We start from the raw sequence: 24,423 nt of genomic DNA, 5'->3' as shown, positions 1-24,423 counted from the left end.
GAATCACTGATTGTAACAACACTTCTTAAAGACTGTTGCACGTTTTCCCCTTTTTCTCATCTGAAAGCCTCAGAACAAATTTAATGGTTCTATCCACTGGTTGAAAAGGCTGATTTTACTAGAAGAAAAATATCTGTTAAGTTTGAATTTAAAACGAATATTATATGAGTATTATATTTTATGATAATACTTTGTATTCAAACAAAAATAACACTGACAATTTCTGGCATTTGGGTTGGGTAAAGGGATATAGGTGGACTTTCGCAGATACATTGGCACAAAGGAGCAACTGAAGTTGTGTGAACAGATGAGATAAAAGAGACAAAATCCTGCAGATAATTGAAAAGGATATGAACTCCTGAGGTCTGTAAAATAAAAAAAACAATCCACAAGTAAAAAGAAAACAACAAAACAGCTTCCATTAAGCCAGAAGATAAATCTCAGGAAGATGTTATCGTGAAAGCACAAAGAGAACAAGATATTACATAAGAGAAGAACAGTATCAAAGATGAGAGAGAGTGAACCTGGAAAAGACTTTTGGAGATACAACCTGAGAATGCCTCAATAAAAAATATTGGTGAAATGCCAATGGATCTAAAGAATTAGAAAACAAGGAATATGAAGGAATTTTTTTAGGTAAGCTTTCTAAGAAACTTAGAAATTAAAGGAACTTGGAATAACTTCCCATACATATAATCTAAGTGTAAAAGATACACCAAAAATACCATAAAAAAAACTGTATCTCATGGAAAGTATCTATACATTCCCTTTTTGGTTCCTAACCTTTGAAAAATTATAAGTATTATTTAGCCATATAAACTGTGAAAATAAAATCCAATAATATAATTGATCATTGTGCAATGGATTTCACATACTGAACATTAAAAATAATTTTTAATACATTTAAACAGAATACATGCTCACTTTTCTGTTAATATGAGGTACATGCTACATGCCTGTTAGTAGCTATGGACTAATTGAAGAAGAATCAGTTATTTCTGGGAGTTAATTCTAAGGTTATATTCACCACTGAAGGCTAGACAATCACTTTGTTTAGGAAGAAATTGAATGTTTTTCAAAACACCAATATACCATTAAATTTATTTTAAGATTGCTAGGTAGATTTACATAAAATTAAAATATATTTCTTGCAAATATTTTTAATAAATGGTTAAATCTTTCTTGCCTGTCTTATATTAAACGGTGTATTTGACAAAGCTTTTCCACAAGGTGCTTCTTTCAGTTGCTGTGGTGGAAAGCAACATTTCCATATACTAATACCATTATTTCACTCATGGTTATAACTTGAATAACAAATGAAAAGACAAGTATACATCAGTTCTACGCTCTAAAGCATGTGTTCCCAGCCTTTTGGCTTGCCTTGGGCTGCATTAAATGAAGAGGAATTGTCTTGGATAGCATATAAAATATATAATATTGTTAATGTATATAAATAACAAAGCTTTTCTTTATTACTTTTATTAAAAGAAAAAAGAGGGCAGCAAAACCATAAAACTAGAGAATTAGATGTGTATGATTCAGAGTATAACAGGCAAGAGAAACATATATTAATAGTCTTACGCTCATGGTAACTACTAAAGTCCTAAATCTCCAATGCAAAACAGAGAACTGAATGGGTATTTGCTGGTATAATGCAACCCTGCACAGGTATGTTCCCCAGTCAGTACACAGTTGGTATCTAAAAGGAGTAATAACTTTCAAATTGTGTAACAGCAAATGTGAGCTAACATCCGTTTTATTTTACACTCTAACTCACATCAAAAGCTGGAGATCACTTTAACCCATCCAAACCTAAGCATACAGCTATGAAATTTTTAACAGATAAACAATAGCTATCATTTTACAAATGATCAGTCACATTCCTACTTCAAGCGATCACTGGCATATTAAATGTGAATTCTTAGTAAGTGTATCCAGAAAATTCGCATGTCACATAAGACAAATAATTAGCCATTAAATCACAAAGTTCAGACAGTATCTCCTCTTCAAGATCTCATACATTATGTTTTAGCAAAATATTTTCCTAAAGCTTTCATAACTGTAAGGTTGTCAGAGACGTAAGAAAAAATATGATAATATTTGTTGAAAGGGACCTTAAAGATCATCTATTTCCAATCCCTCTTCCATGGACAGGGCTGCCATAAATAGATAAGATCAATTTTATACTACATATATATTGATGATAATTGTATACACACACACATATATATAAAATATAATATTTATATATATATTAATCTACTATTTGGAGCTCCAGAAAATCTTTGTACTGGACAATGCATGAAAGAGAGCAGTGTAACTATGACACTCAAAAAACTGCATTATCAATATTCGTTTCAATTCACACAAACCTTCCTTTTTGTCTTCTGCGACAATCTTCACTTTTGTGTCTGTTATATCTTTGAAAGAGGCCAGAAATAGTACTACATCTCCTTTTTCATTCTTTATAGGAACAATATCCAATAGGCACCAGAATGAAGACCCTGTAAGGATAAAGAATGAATTTAATTCAAACAGCTGTCATTTAATAGAGATGGGGAAAAAAGTGAATGACTAAATCTGCAACTAATGTAATTCTAAAAAAAAAAAAAACCAACCCTTGTTTAGGAGGTCAGTCATCAAAAAATCACAGATGTTCAGCTCATGTAAATCTCTTTGCATCACTGGCTGAAGCTCAGTAATACTGCTTTCTCTGGAAGTAAGGCATTAATTTAAATGCAAAATTTATCTACAAGGATCATTAATAGAGTTTAATGAAGCTGCTTATTCCTCTGAAACCATGCTTTCCTTTGAACTCTCAACTGATGTTACTTATTTTACTGGAAGAATTTTCACTTTGTTAACTTGACATCTGAAGCTTTCATGTTTACTATAGAATCATTTTACCTTAATCATCTGACTCATACTCATTACAATCTCTTGACAGGGGACCTGATATTCAAAGCATCATTCGACTAATTCAGAGATATTTAAACTAATCAGACATCAGACTTAGAATAGAAATTGTAAATGCTTTATTCATACTAATATAATCTAAGAAATAATTAACTCTTTGCATATCATAGGTGAGATTTATAATGCCACATACTATCTGTAAAATTAATATCAGTTTTCCTTACTATGTATAATGGTCAACTTGCTAAAACATAATTCAGAAAACAATAACTGTGGCAATAATTTTAATTTTTGTTAACCTTTAATTTTCCAGACTCGCTAAATAATTATACTACTTAAAATAAATTATTATTATTTCCCCTGATTATATCACAACACTTATTTGCAAATTACATTATTCAGTTGCATTGACATTATTCATAGGTTAGCCATGAATGCACACCATTCGGAAGAGAAAGCAGTGAAAGCATAGGTCCTGCTCTGTGCTCAGAGGGTAATGGGGATCTCAGCAAACATCCTGGATTACAGTCCCATCCATCCTAGGATAACACAGTCCAGTGCCAAGATTTTGGGCTTTTCACTGCCTCCAACCACAAACATCCAACTGATATTACTTATAAGATGCATAAGTAATGTTAAGTATGTCTTTTTAGATTTAAAATTCATATTTGGAGATGTATCTATGCTTCCATAATCCCACATGCTTCTTTCCTACATACTACTATTGGCATTTACTTACTAAAAAAGTGTACGCAGAAAAGAAAAAATGTAAAGTACCCTGAACCAGTGCTACCACTACTGTCTACTACCAAAAGATCAACTGAAAATTGTAGGTGTCCTTACAAAGAAGGAGGTATCCTTAGGTTTTTTGCTCCAAACTCTATCCTCCCTCTTTCAAACTCTGAATGTTGAAAGTGAACTGGGCACAGGAAGATCACAATTCATCTTTCTAACTTAAATTTTCAACCAGAAAATTTACTGTCTATTGAAGACTGTAGGTAAGCATGGGAGGTGAAAGAGTAGCATTCCTTTTGAAAGACTTCCACAACTGAAAATCTGGAAGTATGCATCAAAAAATATACATTTGGTCCTCTAAAGCCTGGTTAAACTTCCCAAGAAGTAGTTTTTGAGGGTATTGGTTAAGTCATCAAATATTGTTTGAATGTAGGGAGAATTTTTCACTAAGTTTCCACGTTAAAGCAGAGACAGGTAGAATTGGATACAGGAGGAAAGAAGATTTGGTAAAGATTTAAAAAAAATATATATATATATATGGGGAAAACCAGACTCGCTTTATATTGGGTGTAAGGATATTCATTAGGAGACAGTAAAGACAGAGCAATCAAAGAAGCTCTTTTAAATGACGCTGGACATCAGAAACAAGGTATTTCCATGCTTTCCTTCTAATTTTCCATACTTAATCAATTTTTGTGTAGACATTGTTTCTATATCAAAACTTCACTTAGTTCTTTTCCTTTCAGAAACGCATAGAGAAAGCACCTTATCAATCTGGGTGGTATATACAAAAAGCATTAAGCAAATTTACTTTCTTGCTTAAAAACAGAATAGTAAGTATCTACAGCATGTTGTTATAACTCCTAAAGTGATTAAGTCCTTTCTTGTAAAATTACATTCTGCACTCACTCTAGCAGTACTTTCAGTTGAATAAGAAGCCACTCCAATCTCGCTTCTAAACAATACTGATAATAGCAATGTTCTTTTAAATATCTGTTATAATCTCCAAGAGTAGAAGTATATCTTATTCTTTTCTGTCTTTTCAACACATACACATAGATTAATCATTAATGCAGAAAGCTAGAGAATTCAGCCACACCCATACAAACCTTACTCAGTTATGCTAAAAAGCACATTTGGTAATGTTAACTGAAATCATAGATTTGTGTATTTAAGGAATTATTTATAACTGTGACTTAGCAATGAATAAAAATAAAGACAAATACTTGCCGTGTTATATATTGTAATGCACGTGCTTTTTTTTTGTTTTTAAATGTAATTAACGTGTCTTAGAATTCTTTGTTAGTGAACAATGCTCACTGAAATTGGTCCATATCATGTCATCGCTTAACATCAATTTGCATCTCTTCAATCATATATCATTATCTGCCTTTATTCCCCTCCTCTGTAAATGCTCTCGAAAACATTTTGATTAAGCAAAACAAATATGCTTGAGAAATGGTGTATACAACTAAAGAAAACACATATCTGATGTGTGCACATACTTATTGACTCACAAATAGTTCCAGGTTAGTGTATAGCATGGTAAAGCTGCCTGTCTTGATAATACTTTCAGAATTTCGAAGATGAACTAGGCTTTCTGCCAGTACTCTGAAGAAAGCAAATTAATGTGAAATATTCTTCCAGACTAGAGGAGATGACCTAGTTTAGGTCAGGACTAGATCAGTATGTACTTACACTCTATTAAGAACCGAAATGTGCCACCTTTCACTATAGATGAGTGTTCTTAGAAAAATATACAGATCCAATGCAATCCATTATACAGCTTTTACTGAAAGTCAACATCGTATAATGCTATAAGACAAAAGAGCTATCTACTCACTGAAAAAATAGGGCCCTATTTTATTACTATTCTTTTGATTGCATTCATCTGTGAGACCTGCTTCTGATTGTGCACACAAAGGTTTTCTGTATTGCCAAGAATAGCCTGTCAAAGACATTTCTTTTGGAGGTTTATTTATACACAGACTTTTATTGCTCCGAGCCACCACTCTGTGAAGAAGAGTCTAATCTTTCTCTTGCATTATGAACTATGGTTTAAAATATATTTTAATATCCTCAAGGCTTATATAAGTACATCACAGGAAAGGAGAAAAGAGACCAAATGAAGCATAATCTTATCACAAAGCAATTTAGCTATACTCCACCTTTTACATATACATAAAAACAGAGTGCTTTATGGTCACTCTCTCACTCTCCTTTTCTACCTTTCCTCACTCTGACAGCTAGAAGTCTCCTCAGACTGAAATAAAAACAAAGTTCAACAGTGCAAGGAATTTAAGAGGAAGATTTCATAATAAACCTTGCCATTAGAGTGCTAATAATCTTTAAATCCAAGTATCCCTCTCACTAGAAAATGAGGACTGCCTAAACCAAGCAACCAACTCAGACTTTTAGCCTTATTCATTAGCTATGCGTGCTCAGCATGCAACAATACTCACACAATCTTAAGCCATGCCCATCTCAGACAAAGCCCATTGCAAAACTCAGAATAAAATGCTTTGATGAGGATTGCAGTGGTAATGTAGTGTAGAAATATTATGATATTAGAAATATTGGTATTATTATTGATGGTCAGTTTATTAAAGTCTTTAATGGAATAATTAAGTTTTGCACCCATCTCCTCAGCTTTATCAATATTTTAACTGTTTTTCTGCAGTAAGGACCTTCTCAGACATACATGAATATGAATTACTTAGAACGAGTGATACTGATGCAAAACTATCTTCTCCTTACACTTCAGAGAGCCTGGCAGTAATATGGTACAGGAAAAGTAGCTTATGGTATTTTTTTTTTCTTTTTTCTTTTTTTTTGGAGTGCATCAAAAAATCAGTGGTTATACCAAATTCCAGATTTTCTCTTTGACAGGACTTTGCTTGCTTTGCTTCGCTCTCCAGACAGACACTGGGCCAGGTTGTGCTGCCCATCTATCAGTCAAGGGCAGTAAATAACAAATGAACAAGTTCCTGTGACATAAAACTCCATCTGTAGTGAGATGACAAACCAAAGGGCAGAGCCCTTTTATGAAGTTGTCTGTAGTGAGATGACAAACCAAAGGGCAGAGCCCTTTTATGAAGTTGTACACCTATATGTAACTTACTAGACCAGTAAAATCAATGTTTTACAGAAATCAAATACTTGAAGAAAAAAGAAGGTGTAAATATCTTGCATATTGGATACAAAAGTCTTGTGGCAGAAAGCAATCGTTCTTCATTTAAAAAATATCGTAATTACATATGCCTAAGAGGACAGAAGTGAACTGCAATAAAATGCACTGCAGAAATTGACTTCAAAGACATGTGAATCTAGCCCTTAAGAGAATGCTAAAGAAAACAAAAGGAAGACAAAACAAGAACAAAAAACAAAACGAACAAACAAAAAAAAACCCACCATGTCCCCTTTTCCAGGGTTTGCTATTTAAAAGACAAAGATAAAATTGTTTTCACATATATAACTGCAATACCTTGACAATAGGATTGGTGCTAAATATTCAGCTTTACAATACAGTCTCCTTTCATTTCCAGAATTACTAATTGTTAGCAAAATAAAGCTGATGCTTAATTTTAATTTTATTTTACCGGAGAAGTTTTTTAGCAGGACCATTTTCCCTTTTCCACCACAGAAGGTGGCTGTCACTCCACAACTGACAGCAGAATGCCATAGACTTTCTATGGGGAAACTAAGGTGGCTCTTTGGTTAGTTCATCCAAATATTCCAGCATCGCTGATGACATTTTGTTTTGAATGTTTTGTCGTTTTGACAAGGTGTCAAAATTTTGTTGAAGAGAGAAAAGAAGGAAACAATTCTTATAAAAAAAGTGATTGAACTAAAAAGAAAGGGAATGTAGATGAAAGAGAAAGCAGAGCTGTAATTAGAGCACTTTCTCTCTTTTCAGTACCAAAACTTTGACACTAATCAATTAACACAGTTAATAGAAGGTTTTGCTACTTTAAGCAAATAAGCATTTCATTATTCTCCATATTTTTTTTTTTCTGAAATGGCATGCAAGTACTAAAAAAAAATCTATTAATTTTTCCTTGAATTATGCTACTGTTGATGACAGCTTATGTACGATATCCTGGTGACAGTCTTTGGTCTGACAATGTTGCAAGAAAACTAACAAGAAGACATATGGGATATCAGATAACTGACATATATAGTCACTGATGGTTTTTAATAACACTTTCATGGCAGTAGAAAAAAGCTCAAGAACACATGGCCAAGAAGCTCTCCTTGAAAGTTTTAAGAGTCAATTTAAAAAGTCTCAAACGAGAATGCTGAGAAATCCCAAGAGCTTCATAGATGGAATGTAATTGGTAAAATACTTTAAAAACAAGGTAAAATATATATATATGGTTCCATATGAATAAATATATAACAATTAATTGTGTAGAGCTCCTTAGTGATTTAGAAACTTCCATTAAAGATATCCCTGCACAACTGTGTAGGTGATAGAATACATATGAAGTCTCTTAAATTTATCAAGTCTCATGAGAAAATATGAAAATCCTTTCCCCATGTTTTCTCCTCCCTCTTTGAGTGCCCATTCCCACTATTGCCAGGGAACTCAGTTATTCATGTCATATTTCTCAGCATGTATAATTCTTCTGCCATTATTCCCATGAGGAGGAAAGGGAAAGAATGTTCATTTTCCAAGAAGACACTGTACAGCAGAGAAACCTTCAGTCTTTGCATTGCTGCAAACTTACTGTTTTAGGCACAGAAAGACTTACTTCACTACCCCAAATTCTGAATTTATTTATATGGATAGTATCTTTGTCTTGTCAGCTCCTAGTCTGAGTACATGACTTTTCCAATCTTGATGTTCTCTAAATGTTATTTACTTATTTATTTATATGCAGCCCCCAGTGCAGTCTGCTGTACACATTTTATGCTAATTTATGAACTACATTTGGCTTTGTTTACTCAGCTTTCCTACCTCTCCTATTATATCTACTTTCTACAACCTTTCCTACTTAAAGAAATTCTTTGTTTCAAAATCCTCTAGTTACATTTGCAATTTCACTGAGCAAAAGCAGAGAAACTAAGCAGTGCCCATTAAACCCGTGTGACATTCATTATCCTTATGTGTGCTACTTACTTTTTGTCTGCTCTAATTTCCTTTCCCCATCTCTATCCAGATTAGAAAAGAAAAATGCATTTAAGAAGTACTTCCCTGATGTAATACATTTACCAGATTACATTTATAACAATTAGCAAAATACACAGGATTATCTAAAAACTTGGTGAAGTCAAGGAAATGTGCAAAAGGCATCAGTAATACTAGCATAAATACGAGCAATCTGCAACTTATTTTCCTGCCGCTGATCATTACTCTGTTATACCTGTAATACTACAAGGTATTTTATTTTGTCAGCTAACTCCTAGGAAAAGTAGTTTATACAACTGAAGAAAGGAAATGCAGTTATATACTTAATTATCCAATCGATAAAGTGTTAAAGTCTTGCCTTAAAATATTCTTGCTACCTTATTTGGTAATAGTTATAAGTCTAGCCTGGCCTTTAAAGCATCTAGGGACAGGGCATCCACAACCTCCTTTGGCAACCTGTTCCAGTGGATACCTTTGGCCTTCTTGACCATGGGGGCACACTGATGGTTTTTTTTATTTTTATCCTGTAAATATTCATTGACAGTTTCAATCATGTTTGAGGATTTTCTGCTGAGACTATAATTCAAGAATTTTAATCTGCTCTTGACTTTGTTCCCACAAGTACCTATCTAGAAGGAGGGGGACAAGACTGGGACCTGCTAAAGAGTTGTGTCACAGATCTGGATTAATAATACCCTCCTGCCAATTTTAGGGGTTTGTGCAGAAGGGCTTTGAAATACACATTGTAGAATTATATAATGCTGTAGAGAGGATTAATCTTCCCAGTTCACTATTTGAATCTATGTGAGCACATGCTGTAATCAGAATCTATGCTTGCACATTGAGAAGTTTTACAACAGCCCTGCAATTTGGAAAGTGTAGACTTTAACCTTTTCTTAACTGCTCTATAAAATCACACTGCTTCTGCAATTCCCCAAGCCAAAGCAGTAATGGAGTTCAATAGACAGTGCTAACCATGAGCCACTTGCAATTATTCCAAAACAAAACAAAACAAAACAAGAACAAAAAAAATGTAAAGCTGCTGCAAGAATTCAATGAAATTCTAAACGGAAGACGTAGCAATTACATTCTGCAGCATGATCCAATAAAAGATTTTGAAGATCATAAAAAAAAATGAGGAAAATGTCAGCACATGGGAGGCAGGAGACATAAGGAGAGATAGTACTTTTTTCTTTAATCAAACAACAGCCTAACTCATTTCAAAGCTTGGGAACAGAAGCCAAGTTTTGCTGAATCTGATTTAAAATATGAGAAAATTTGAAGAGCAAGTTGTTTGAATCCAGGATCCTGCAACAAGATAAATACTTAAATTTCTTCTTAAAATGTATGTGTAAACGGTGGCATAATGAACTATATCTTAACAGAATAAAAATAAAAAGTGCATACAGCATAACCATTCAGATCTGGAAGCCCAAAGTGCCTGTGTGGAAACAATAATCTGTAAGAATGTGTAAGCAATAAGAGGCTTATCACTTTGTAACAATGCAATAAGCATCAGGAAACTCTTACGTAGATTTATTTACTTATCAACATGCTTCTGGAAGAATAAATCTTTTCTTGGATCATAAGTATGCTTTCAATAAATCATACTGCTATTGAAAAAAAACGATTAGCCATGTCATGACAAGTGCCACTGGAACAAAGTCTTAGCATTGTCAGTTACTGAACAGCAGCGGTTTTGTTGAAGTCTTTTTAAATTACAGCAAAACGTCTCGGATGTTCCAGATAACACATGGGATTTTACTGCCCCTCCCTCTTCCTTTTTTTTTTTTTTTTTCCTTCTAACTGAAGCTCATTCCTTGGTTTTGTCTCCTCACAGACTTTCAATGATGGTGTCACCCAATTCTCTGCAGTATGTGCCAGAGTACTGACACCTGCCCCATCCTCCCCTTCTGCTGCTCTCACAGCAAAGCTGAAATTCTCTGTAAAGTCCACATACTTCAAGGCTATATGAAATGTTAGCAGAGAAAAGGAGCTAAAATTCTGTTCTTTGAAAACAGGAAAATAAGTACGTGGTTTCTATGCACAAGTACACTTCTTTTTAAAAGACAGGTTTCCCTAAAATCACTGATATTTCCTACCACTTTATTATTGAGATACATGGAAAGGAGGAAGAAAAAAAAGAAAAAAGATGCTTATATAAAGGTACAAGCTATTGATTAAGGGTTATGTGATTGCTGGTAGATACTACCATCAGATTCATTTCTCAGTGTTGCTTGCCTTTTTCATTTTCCCCCACCTGTCCTGCACTTCGTATTATATTTTAGATGATGTGAGCAAATCAACCACAAAAGATTTTAACTTGCTTATTTTTAGGCCACATTCTAAAGTAGAGCAGTGCTGAGGTCACTTTGCTAGGAATTCTCCCGCAAACAACTTTCAAGGGACTTCCTGTACATTAGCAACAAGACATCAGTAGAAAACTGATGTTTCTACACAGAAAGTTTTAATTTTCTTCAACCAAAGATGTCTAATAAATGCCTCTTCTCTATCTGCTGGGATTTATGTTTCCCAAAAACAATTTGAGAGACTGCTAAAGCAGAAAGTTAGTTCATATTAAAATTATACTGTTCAAATCCTATGCTTCACAGTGATAAAGTATCCTGTCTGAAAACAGGTTATTTTCAGACAATAATTAAATTTAGACCTTTAAACTTCTTGATGGAAAAAAAAAAGGATACCATTTCTGAGCACAATGCTTTTTGTACAAAATAAAAGTATTTAAAAAAAAAAATTCAAGAAAAACTCATTTTCCTTAAATTTCTTTAAAATGTATTCATTTTCTTTATTTTTAAATAAAATCATGCTCATACTACCCCCCAAAAAATCTTTATTTGCTTTACGTAGATCACATAACAAACACAATTACTGTATGGAGTCTTTGACTTCCTATAACCATCTTATTCAAGTACAGTCAAGCATAGCAGAGGCTATAGATGATGTTTTGTATTAAGGCTTTTGCCTGTGAATATGATTGCTGCTCATCTGAGAATGCCGTTACTCCCTTGACTTCGAACGACTTTTGCCCAATGGTATCCAGTAACTCAGTGAGGCTTTTGCTCTTTCTACATTCCTATTCCACTCATCTGAAATCATATTTTAGTTCAGAGCTCTCTTTTAGACAAGAGCACAGAACCTTTCAAACACTAATAAGAAAATATAAAATATCCTGGTTTAATTGCACTGAGTCTTGGAATTAAATAATTGAGAATAGCTTTGCATCTTTTTGATTTTATGACTGATTTGCCAAACCCTCAGAAGATAGAAGCTACAAAGCCTGACATATCTCAGAAAGTGCTTAAATGAGTTTACAGGTAGGAGACAACACCGTGTCCTATGAGTCTCTGTGATGAACGCAACTCATCATGCTGTCAGGTCCTAAGGCAACTTGTAATGGTGATTCCAGCAACACCTACTTGCTCCATTCCTATTACAGAAGGGATGTTATCCAGAAACACCAGCCCTGTTGCTGACTAGCAGGGCACAGACACATCGGACACCACACTACAACCTCTCAGAAGTCCATAAATCAAAAGTAGACGTTGCTGATTACATAGTGCTTCACACAAATTACATATTCACAAGACCAAATTTCTTTTCTATGAAAGAAGATTGTAGGATTACTACAAGAGTCACAAGAAAGTGTGTTTAAGAACAGACATCTTTTAAAAGGCTATAGACTGATTCTGAGGTAGGAAATTAGATTGACGGGTTAAAATGGAACCAAAATATGATGTTCTCAGCAGCTGAGGAAGGACAGCTTAAACTGGATTAAGCCAGTGATTATAAGGCTTGTTGTAGCATCCCCTTAGGCTGTAACAGAAATTGAAAGAATCCAATCTGCTTCTTGTTCGTACTTCAGTTTGGGGAATCATGAAAACCTTATTTAACTATATGTACTTGCTGTTGATAAATTTGTCAGTGATCTGCCAGGGGGAAAAAGAAGAGATTGTTTAAATGTAGTTCTTTAGTGAAGTGTCCATCTGCTTTCAGATTATTCTAGAATGGAGATGCATGAAGCTACTGGAGTTTAAAGAAGTTACTTTGCATTTCTGTTGTCATAATTGACAACTCAATTTGTTGCAGATGATTTGAAGTAAGTGTAGAAATAGTAAGAGATAATTATATTAAAAAAAATGACTCCAAATATATAATCATTTAAAAATTTCAGAAGAAGGCAACAATCTGAATTTCTTGTCTTTAATAGTTACTGTTATAAAATAGTTATGTTTGTTGCTGAAAGCACTGTAACTAAAATGTAAAAATTAGAAACTGAATAAAAAACTGAAATGTATTTTAAAACTACAACAAAAGTTATGTGTTGAGTGGAATTTCCAAAAGACATCTCTGTCTGAAGCTGTTGTCAACAGTTCTAACACTGCTCTGTTCTACTAGGCAGAAACTAGTCAGCATGGGAAGGTACAGCCATTTTATGCCTTTATGAAGATTTGCCAGAATGACAAAAGAAGAACACAGAGAGAAAAGTCACAGTTCAAGGAGAATTGTTTTCTAATTAGGTGAGAGTACAATGAGTGAAGATCACCTTCCTGTTATGAACCCAAACCAAATGATCAAGACAATAAAAAGTTATATTTCTTCCCCCACCTTACTCAGTTCCCCACCCAACTTCTTACATGCTAGTTTTGCTCACCACAGTCTGAAACTCCTATGAAACTGCATGTGGAATGCTATAGTTGCTATAGGCACAAGCACTCATTTTCCTAACAATTTCTGAGCAGAAGTGCTATTGCAGTTCCTAGAGATAAATAACCGTTAGAGGTTCTATACTTAAACTTATTAAATTCAGTTGAAAACTAGTTAGATCTTTAAGTCCCAAACATGAGTCACTACATGTTTAGAATGAACAACACAATTTAATGATAAAAACTAAATCAGTTTTAAATTGAGTTGAAATCAAACTGAAAATGTTGAAAACTGTGGTTATTAAAAAACAATCAACACACATTCAACTTTGAAAATTTTCATTTCTTTCCCACGCAATTATATGCACACCTAAAGTTCTAGTGTCTACATTTTAGATCAAATCCAGAAGAAAAACAGGAATAAGCTCTTTCGTACATACATGCTATTTTCTCATAATACTTTCTTATCCTCATATTGTGCTCATTATTAAGTTTAAAAGGCATACACTCAGGGATGTTTCAGTCAATTCAATGAGCTCAGAATTGTCTCCAAATCTGTTGTTATCCCTGACAGTATTTATTCGATCTTGTAGCTAGGCCTAGAGAATAGGGTTGTAACTGAACAGTGGACTAAAGTCAGACACCTAGCTTCACAATGATACCCCAAACTCATAACAGAACACTGACATGCTACTCTATGGCATTCAGACATTACTATTTTCTTGCTTCCCCTTGATATTTGCTCCTGGTATTACACTGGGCACTAACCCCTTTAAAAATTATTTTCAGTATGTGGTAAGACTAAAGAATATCCATTCATTGTGGGGTCTTTAGTCTCAAAGCACTTATGTCTTAAAATATTGTTAACAGACATGTATGTATTTTTTTTTCTCCCTATCAATATCAAATAAATCTAACTGCTTCAGAGTTTCAATTTCTATTATGAAAAAACTCAAATAATTCAGCTAAAACTTGGTATGATTTACCAAATTCAATGTCTGCACTATGAAGCTCTGTTGAAAAAGAAAGGAATATTTTTGAGATATTTGAGATATTGCTTTTATTCAAGAATAGTCTCATGTTATTTTAATACCTACTAATTTCGGCTTCCAATAGCATAGAAATTCATGAGAAAAAAAAATACAATAGGAGCTCACGGAAATTTATTCATAATCACAGTAAGTCTCAGAATGGCTTCCAGACAAATTATATACAAGGATGTAACTAGAATGGATTGTGGGATTTCTTTTATCCTATTTATCTATGTTTCAGAAGCTTAATTGCTAAGCAAATTGACCTGAAATTTATTAGTACCTGTATTAATCATACCTATTAAATGTTTCAAGCATCTCTTGCAGTGCAAAGGAATCACAATTTTCCTGCATAAACAAGCCAGTGAAATGAATACGTTAGCTATGCTTCTTTTGTATACATTCATTGAAATATCTTCTCAATGTGCCCAGCCATCATTATAAAACAATATCTGCCCTTATGTTTCTGGAATAAGATCTTTTTTTCCTAAATTCAGACATGATGTACAGATTAGAAACTTTTTTTACAGTAATCTTCCTGAAAAACATAAACTATTGAATTCTAGGAGATATGAGTCTCTCCCTCTATTGAACAAAACAAACAAAAAACAACAAAGAAGGCATCTTCAAAATAACTTTTACAGTGTGAAAAATACATGAACATGGACATGAACACAAACCAACTAAGCAACAATTACATCTTTTGTATTAGTCAGGGTAAGAGGCTGCTTTCTAGTAACACTCTAAATCACTGCCTACCTTCTTGATACTATATATCTATTACTATTAGAAAAGAACAATTAAAAGTATTTAATATTATAATAACAATATTTGAGGGCGTATTGTATCATTAGCAAAGACATAAACAGGATCTAAGAGGAAAATACAAGGCCTAAACATATCTCTAGAAATTCTAGCCTCATAATAGAACATAAGATGATACTCAGTGAGGATCAGTGGATTTATTAAGCCTGTGGATCATCAAGTGCACAAGAAAACTCCTACACCATTGGGGTGGTTACAATCCTATCAGTATCTCACACTTAAAGTCATCTGTGGCCAGCAGCACAGTTCAAAGATCATATGAATAATGACACTTACAACACTTACAGAATAGGTACATTGAAAGAAATTATGACGAAGCAAGCTAATGAATGTACAACATGAGGTGCTTTCTTCCAAGGCTCACTCCATCCATTACTATGCAAAGCATTCTAATAAATGCCCTATTACAGGAGTGAAAGCTTTGGCACTGCATCTCAAAATTTACTGAAGTTTGTGGAGTTGCTCAAGGCTCAGAATCTTTTATGTGGCAATACGTACACACATAAATTTAACTCTACATATAGTACTTACCTGTTTTTTATAAAAGTTGTTATTGTATTCATCATTTGGATCATTCAATTTCTGAGCATTTTACTTATTGGACTGAAATATTTACATACTGCCTACATTGTGGTGAATGTTAATTTTTGAATTAGGGTTTCAGCAGAAAGGTATGAGGATTTCGATGTAAGAAAACACAGTATCATACTGAGTGCTGATATGCAGTGTCTCACAATACAGTACAGGGCACTGAATTTATTCTTCTGCACATCTTAATTACTTGTCAGACAGCTGACATATCAGTTGATACACTGGTACATAAAATCAATAATATTAATAATACAATGACACATGTACCCAAATGCACTCATATCTCTTCCCGTTCCTGATTATGGACATTCAAAATATCTAAATAGAGATGTGTAATACATATTTATACAGGTTAATACTAAGTTTCATTTTTTTTGGGACAGGAAAGAAAAACTTACCATTCTTTTTATAGAACATGATTTCTCCTTTGAATTCTACCTTTTCTTCCAAGGATTTCTCAATCTGAAGGATCATCTGCTCGTTTGTTTCAGCACCAAGTAAAAATTTACAGCTGCAGCTCTTCTGCATGACTTCAGTTCGTGCAAATCCAGCAAGATCACAGAAGCCATCTGAGCAGTAAACAATAGGGAATCCCTTAGCCACCTGAGCATTTGCAAGGATGAAGTTACTATCTGTAGAAGAATATAAAAGTAAAACATGAATTACAGTCTGAATTCGGTGTCTTTTGACATAATACCTCTTTCAGCTTTGTAGGAAGACACAAATAGACAAATATATTAAAAAGTCCCATTTGTCTGCAAACATGATGTTTTCTCTTGTACGATCAAGCCTCACTAGATCCTTAAGCAATAATTTATAATTAACACCAAGATGAGTATTAGCACATCCAAACAACACTTGAGCAGAATGATGATAAAGTTTCAAAGGTGCTACATTATGCTTCCACTCTGATTCTTCCCCAGGCTGAGCAGATACAGGTAGATTAACTTAAATAAAAGCTAAATATGTTAAAAATGTATTTTAGCAACACTCACATTAATTTCTTTCATGTAATTTTGCAAGGGAATCCTTAAAATTAGGGTAACATATGTTATGGGGCTACATTAAATCTTTTTAGACTTTTGTTTAGACTTTTTTTGGAGGGGGGAAGGGGAAAGATTTTGTTCAAAAGCCCCATCTTCCCAGAGCTTCATTATTCTTTTCTCACATGGCACAAGGGAGTCACAGCTCTGTCAAACCTTAATGCATTTTATACTGTTCAAGGGCATTCAAAATGCAGCTAACTTACTATAAATTCAAGAATGATATTTTGACATGGATATCAATCACCAAAAAAAGGAGTTTCTAATTTCAGTTCAAATCTTTATACAAATTTTGCAGAATGATGATTCATTTCCATACCTTGTGGAAGTGTCTTTTTTTGTGCAATAAGCCCTCTTCCTCAACTTACATCTAAAGCTGTAGCACTGTACTTATTTTTCAGTTAGCACAGAGCCATTTTCTAAATAAGTTCTTAAAAATAAAAGAAAGAAGAAATCTGTCTAAACTTCACAATGAGGGCGGAAAGAATATTTTTTGTCTACTGTTTCTTCAGGAATATTAATATTAATATCAATAGAGATTGCTACCAAGAACAGCCTAGTCCTGAGACAGATATTGCTCATATTTTCAAATTATACGCATATAGATTTGCATGTGTATTAAGGGGAAATACTAGTAACTAAGTGTAAATTCATAAATATACATAAATTTGAACAGAAAAAAAAAAAGGTCTATTTTAATGAAAAAATCAGATTACTATGCCCAATCTCCATATAGAGATATATTATTCATGAATGGGGAGGAAACATACAGGATGCATAAATAAAATAGCAGAAAAATTAATCTTTTTCAGACTTGCAGAACAAGTGTTTTACATCCATGAAATTCCATCAGATTCAGCTCAGGGAATTAAATAGTAAGGCTGATGTTGTTCAGTGTTTTTAAGTCAATATTTAAGTTCGTGAAGTGATTTATTTGCTCATTAGACAATGTCTGTTACTCACTTTTTGCTCAAATCTAATTAAAGTCTTTCAGTAAATGATTATTAAAATAAAATAGATGCTGCTTTTTTTTTACCAAAAACATATTTTAAAAACACATTCTAGTTCAGTGCAGTACTTGACTTTACTTGTCATTTTTATTTACCTAACTAGGGAGGAAGTATCATTACCAGTCATGCACTGACATACTGCTTCTCCCATCAACACAAAACTAAATCCCCACACTGCCAAAATAAATAAAATCATATGCTTGCACAGCAATTTAATGATAGCATTACAGTGTAAGACCTGCAGATTCTATATCCCAAGTACATTTGTAGCTAAATTAATTTACTCTTCAATTTCTTATTGTCTAAAATGTATTTTTGTAATGGAAAGAGTTGTTTTGTTTTAATTTGTTTTGTTTTTTAATTGCTATCATCATTTATATTTTGAAATACAAGAAACATAACAGGGAACACTGAAAGGGCAGAAGGGTAGAAATGATGCTCTGTGGGTGTAAAAGTGTTTGAATATCATTATGAAGTATATTATTTTATGAAAAACTTAAGATGGCCAAACTTCTGCCATTTACATCTAGAACACCTAGAAAAGTTTTGGCTAGTTTAACTTTTGTAACAGAAAACAATTTACTTTTTAAAGACCAAAGCTGACTAGAATAAGAAACAGTATTTCTAATAAACGCAGCAGGTATCTGGTAAGGCTTCCACATTTTGATAACAGATAGCAGAAAATAATTAGTTTTAGGAAAACACAAACAGATAATTTCCTGTTCTGTTTCTTTTTTTTGAGGTTGAAGTTAAAATCTGGCAACTAATGATGTCTGACAAATAAACTAGTAAGCTGAAAGAAATATTTAAATCATTTATTAAAGCAATTCCTTATTATATTTAACAATGAAGCAACATATTTTTGTCCAATAGTCATCTTTATTTCACAGAATTCTTAAGTAATATTTTTAGAGACTATTATCATTTTTTTAATACAGAAAGTAAAATTTCTCATACTTACCTTAAAATGTTCTTGTAATTTATTTGCTTTTCATAATTAATATATTTAATATATAATTATTATTAATTATTAATTGTAAATAATAATTATTATTATAATTATGTATATAATTATATATAATAATTGATATCTTTAATATCACTTGCTATTGATAACGCACATAAAGCACCATAATACATTGAAAAAAAAAAAACACCGAAAACATTCAAGAATCAAAGGTAAAAATACGTATCAATTAGGCTTCAGTTTCATGCAAATAATAAACAAAAAATTTAGTTCAATGTTCTGTGGTGATTGCTAGATCTTAAATTTCAGAGTAGGAAGAATGAAATTTTATTTAGACTAGAATTTATCAGAAATGTATAGACTAGAAGCCAGCACTTTTGCTTATCTTTGAACAGTAAGACAGCTGCAGTGAGTGATACAAACATAGCAGTTTTCCTGTTCTCATATATATTCATACATAGCTTGCAACACTTCTGTAATAATAACAAGAAATTCAATTCCATGCTGCTCTTTATTAGAATTATCATAACGTAATGAATATTAAGTTATTTAAGTTGGTTGGATTTGGTGTCAGGTGACAATATTATACTACCGTAAGGACTTCCTAATTTTTTTTTTTTTAGATAAGTAAACATCAAAGTTAAATTCCATAGCTTTCCAGAAAAAATGTAATTGTGAGTCGTATGGACCCTTTCAGAATAGACTGACAAAACCACGAGTAGCTCTCATAAACTCAAATGTTGTCAAGTGCTCTATATTACTGGAAAGTAGTTAAAATTATTCCAAACATTTACATATTAGCTTCAGACAAAAATATTTGGTTGTAGATTCAAGTCTGCGTATGACATATAAAGACTGCGTTTAAAAATGTTAAAGAAGGACAATCTACTTAGACACTACAAATTAACTAAAGTTTTCCTTTAACAGAAAGACTGCAGAGATGGATGAATACCATATAGATGTTCCACAAGTACTCAGAACAATTTTAAATCAGATTTGTTTCAGCTACAATTCATTTATATTAATTTTCTATAAAGATGAAATGACTTTTTCACATGACAGTTTGCAAGAATGAATATTAGGAGCTTGCATGCACGTATTGTCTCTGGAAGTAGGACAGACTGAAGTAGATAGGACATTGATCAACGAAAGACTCATATCGTTCCCAGAAATCTCTGCCACATACACAGCATAAATTCAAGGACAATTAAGGAAGCTGAACCATAACTGTGTTAGCTTCGCTTTCAATCATATGCTGGCACAGAGTTGCCAGTTGTTCGATGACTGTTCAGATGTTCAAAAATTGTAACCTAAGAAACAGATCCATTTTTTATCATGTGCTACACAAACCAGAGGGACAGGTTTGTTAAAAATCCCATGACAGTGTTTTAGAATTGAGATAATTAAAGGAAAAGGTTATTATGCAATTCTCTGCTCATAATTAATGCACACAATTTATGTGACTGTTTGTAATGACACCGTGTAACATTTAAACTCAGCACTCCCTTGATAAATCTTACTGTCATCTTACTTAGAAAAAAAAGACAAAAAGGTTTTCTACTTTAATCGCATAGCTGTGTCTGCTGTGAACCTCATTGTTGTGCTTTCCCTGTTCCTGTAACTGTTCTTTTCCATCAAACTCCAGATGGTTTCTGCATGTCATCCTCTTTTGGAGTGAAGATAACATCTATCTGACTACTTGTGCAACCAAGCACAGCCAACTACCATTCTAATTTTACATATTACATTATTTATGAAACATAAAGGGAAAATAACAAAGGAAAATAAGTCCCTAGCAATGAAGAAAGTTACATTCACAAAACAGAGGCTAACATAGACACTATAGAATTGGAAAAAGTCCACTATTATTCCAGGTGAAAGGAGTTATTACACTTTGATTCGATTCCATAGTTACTCCACAGGGAACTTAACAAGCGAACACTCATTTCAGATTCAAACTGCTGCTAAAGAGAACATGATCCCATTAACAGTTGTTAAATATACCTGAGTGAATAAAATAGAATATGAAAGCATTTAGTTTTATGTCAGCACATTTAGATACAAGTGAGATTTAATTAGAGTTCAAGCAGGTTTACAAACTACTATATTTTGAATGTGACTGAGATCAAAACTGAAAATCACTCTGAAAGTAATGTCTCATACTTATTTCCATGGAAACTACATCGGATACAAAGAGAACAATAACACTATTTGATAGAGCACATTCTCAGCTACAAAACTACTTTTTTTTTTTACTTTTAACCTAGTCACATGTATCAGGCATTCACCAGTGATGAGCAAGAGCCTGCATTATGCAACTGTACAAGAGCTGCTCTGAAAGTAATATTTCTATTTTATTATGTTAGCTCATTATTTCAGTGATGGATGGTATAGGAGTAGAGGTTCAACCTTCCCAACATTTTGTAGCCATGTGAAAAATGGCAGCAGAGGGACAATCTGACAGAACAGTGTCTGACATCGAGTGCACACGAAGCAAAGGTCACTGAATTCCTCCATGTGAAAAATATATTACACCCACTGATATTCATCAGTGCGTGGTGATTGCTTCTGTCACTATCACACATTCATCTGTCTGGCCTTGCATATACAATACACAGTTCTTATCCATGTGGAAATTTTCATTTCCACGTACAGAATATCCAAATAATAGTATCCATATTGGTATGGGAACTGTTGAGTCATGGCCTGAACTACTGATTGAGCACCTGGGGAAAGGACTCCGCCAGCCCGGGGACTTCTGGTGAAGATAATTCACCCGCGTGACCAGAAGGGGTAGAGCCTGGCTCCACATCTCTTAGACCTCATTTACGGGCTGACTGCCACTAGGGGAGGACCTCACGTCCTGGAGATCCCTCCTTAGTGAAGCTTCCCTGCACCTTTCTATCATGCTGGTCCTTCTGTCATCTCACCTCTGCTATAAAAACTTTCCTATCATATTGTCCATGAAGTCCAAACATCTGGGACTTACTTGCAGTGCGTAATACAGATATAAATAGGTAGTTTCAGTGTTTTATAGGCTGGTTCAGCCTGGCTCTGGGGCTAGTGGGGTGGGGGTACCCGGGGTACCCATGGACCCATGCCCCAGGAAAGGGAAAAGGGTAAGGACATGGGCCTAAAAACAAAACTGCAGCATCAATCTGATGAGAAAATAAGATATAATGTGTTATCTTGCATTCTGATAATACAATATAATTAGAATTGAAGTTAATAAATAAAATGAGAGAAAGTGTCCGAGAAACCAAAGGCTATACTCTAATGCTGAGGTGAGATGTCTAGCTGGGAAGAACAGAAGGAAAAAGAGGGCACATCTCATGATATACAGTTTTATCTTTCCCTCTGAACAGAAAATGGAAACAGAAAAAGTCCTCTGGAGTATGTAGTACATAGTTGTTGTTCTCCTCTGAGAACCAGGTACCCAGAACTACATGATCCATGGAACTTGAGCATTAACTCTTTAATGCCCAGTGCGCTATATATTGTTATGATGCAAAATGCTGATATCAAAAACCATAAAGCCATAACAAGCAGTACAAACATCAGATTTTTGGTTACCTTAAAAGAAAAACAAAATAATATGCACTATTTATTGTATCAGTAAAAGAAAATCAGGCACTGGAAGAAAACTGCTGTTAAAAATTATCTTGAATTGAGCATCAGAACATAGTTCAGACAAGAAACAGCACAACGCCTTCCAGAGCCTTAAGTTTAATCATTTCTACATAAAACTAGGCCTATTTATGTTAGCTTTTTTTAAAAAACAAACTTATTTTTTAAACAAACAAACCAAAAATAGTCTAGGTAACACAGATGAACCTTTGGCATTTCTATAGTTAGTGCTATTTTCATTGTCTGACGAAACAAAAGTAATTTTCTTTTCTTTTCTCCGGTCCCCAAAAAGCTGCTTGAGGTTACAATTACTTGCATCAGGAAGACTCACTAAAAACACTAGACAAGTTTTCAGTAATTGATCCAAAACCTAAATCTCCTACACCCTAGAAAAATATAATCTATCAAGTGTTCTGCAGCTCATCAGTGATGATAGGTAACTGAGTAATTTTTCTGTCAGTTTTCTTTGTCAAAACATACAAATTATAATCTTGCTCAACAAAAAGCTTTACATTAAAAAAAAAACAAAAAAAAAAAAACAGTTGCCACAGTACTTGCAAGACAATACGAATACAGCCTTAGGTTGACAGGAATTAAATGTAAAAATGCTGCAATCAAATGCCGGGACTATTAGGAAAGTAGGTGGAGTTCTTGGCTTGTTTTGCCAAAGCTCAGACTAAAGCAAATTGAGAATGCCTTAATCAAATGCCAGCAGATACTCGTTACCGATTACAGTACTGCGTGAGAAAGAAAGTCCTTGTACATTCAGAGAATGTCAAAATGGTTTGTAGAAAAATTGAAAGGTCTCTACTGTTCTAGATATTGCTTTGAATGTAAAAATTTATAGAGATATTAAAATGGTCAGACAATTTAACTAGCAGCATCCTAGACATCAGCAGAAAAGCCTTCATGTGTTTCTCAAACTCCTATAACTTTGGTGGCCATAATACCACACCTTAAATTGTTTTAAACTGAAGAGGCAAGATTTACATTAGACGTCAAGAGGATGTTTTTCACTGAGAAGGTGAAGAGGTGCCAGAATAGGCTGTCCAGAGAAGTTGTGGATGCCCCCATCTTTGGCCATGTTGAGGGCTGGGCTGGATGAGTCCCTAGCCAGTCTGATCTGGTGAGTGGCAACCCTGCTCATAGCTTGGAGATTAGAAACATGTGATCCCTGAAGTCCTTTCCAATCCAAGCCATTCTACAATTACGTGATTTTATGACTTCACCAAAATGATGTTAATAAACTCCCTGTTAGCCAAGGAAATCTCTGTATTGGGTAAGGAGCCATCCACAGGAATTGTGAGAAGTGATTTTTCCAAGGGGTTTATAAGAAGAAGCACCTACATCTATCATATCGAAAACTTATGGAGACTCCATTCATTTATGTTTAAACTAGACCAAACACTCCCTTAAAGGAATAGCAACTGATTAATATCAGTAAATACTCCATGAAAGGAATCAGAAGAATGCTTCAGTAATATGTGCACGTAGGTAGTCTCTAAACATTGTGTAAGTACATCTGCCCTTACCCACGTCATTCATTCTAGCAGATAAATGGCAAAGAGCACCTTTATGTGAGGTACTTTAAAACTAATTTTTTATTTGGAAATTCTTAGGAGTTAAGAGGAAAGAATGTTGCTTCTTGTTGTTTTTATTCTAATAAAAATATGTCTATAAAATGGGAATCAGACCTCTCCTGGATTATGCTGCAATATAGGAAAATCACTTGATTTCAGAGTTTCTCATATGTGTAAATATTCAAAAATAGGGTTTTTACAGATATCATGCATAATAGTATAAAGCAACTTCCTGAAGTTACTATAGAAATAATAACTCTGACAGTCTTGGATGAAAACTTCACAAAATCTAGAGTTGCTAGG

At 33.7% G+C, this 24,423-nt stretch overlaps 1 long non-coding RNA gene across 1 annotated transcript in view; it reads right to left on the bottom strand.

The window, feature by feature from the left end:
* Window positions 1–1,740: 1,740 nt before the first annotated feature.
* The window catches only part of LOC109368409, a 41,451-nt gene continuing 18,768 nt past the window's right edge, over window positions 1,741–24,423 (bottom strand). Inside the window, exons 2-3 of the long non-coding RNA XR_002116407.1 lie at window positions 16,292–16,525; window positions 1,741–2,504 (exon numbers count right to left, since the gene is read on the bottom strand). This is a non-coding gene — a long non-coding RNA (uncharacterized LOC109368409). The remainder of the gene's footprint in view (window positions 2,505–16,291; window positions 16,526–24,423) is intronic.

Source organism: Meleagris gallopavo, chromosome 6 (genome assembly GCF_000146605.3).
Source record: "Meleagris gallopavo isolate NT-WF06-2002-E0010 breed Aviagen turkey brand Nicholas breeding stock chromosome 6, Turkey_5.1, whole genome shotgun sequence".
Lineage (NCBI taxonomy): Eukaryota > Metazoa > Chordata > Aves > Galliformes > Phasianidae > Meleagris > Meleagris gallopavo.
The sequence above is the reverse complement of the archived record's forward strand: the minus strand, read 5'-3'. Positions and strand labels throughout refer to the sequence as shown.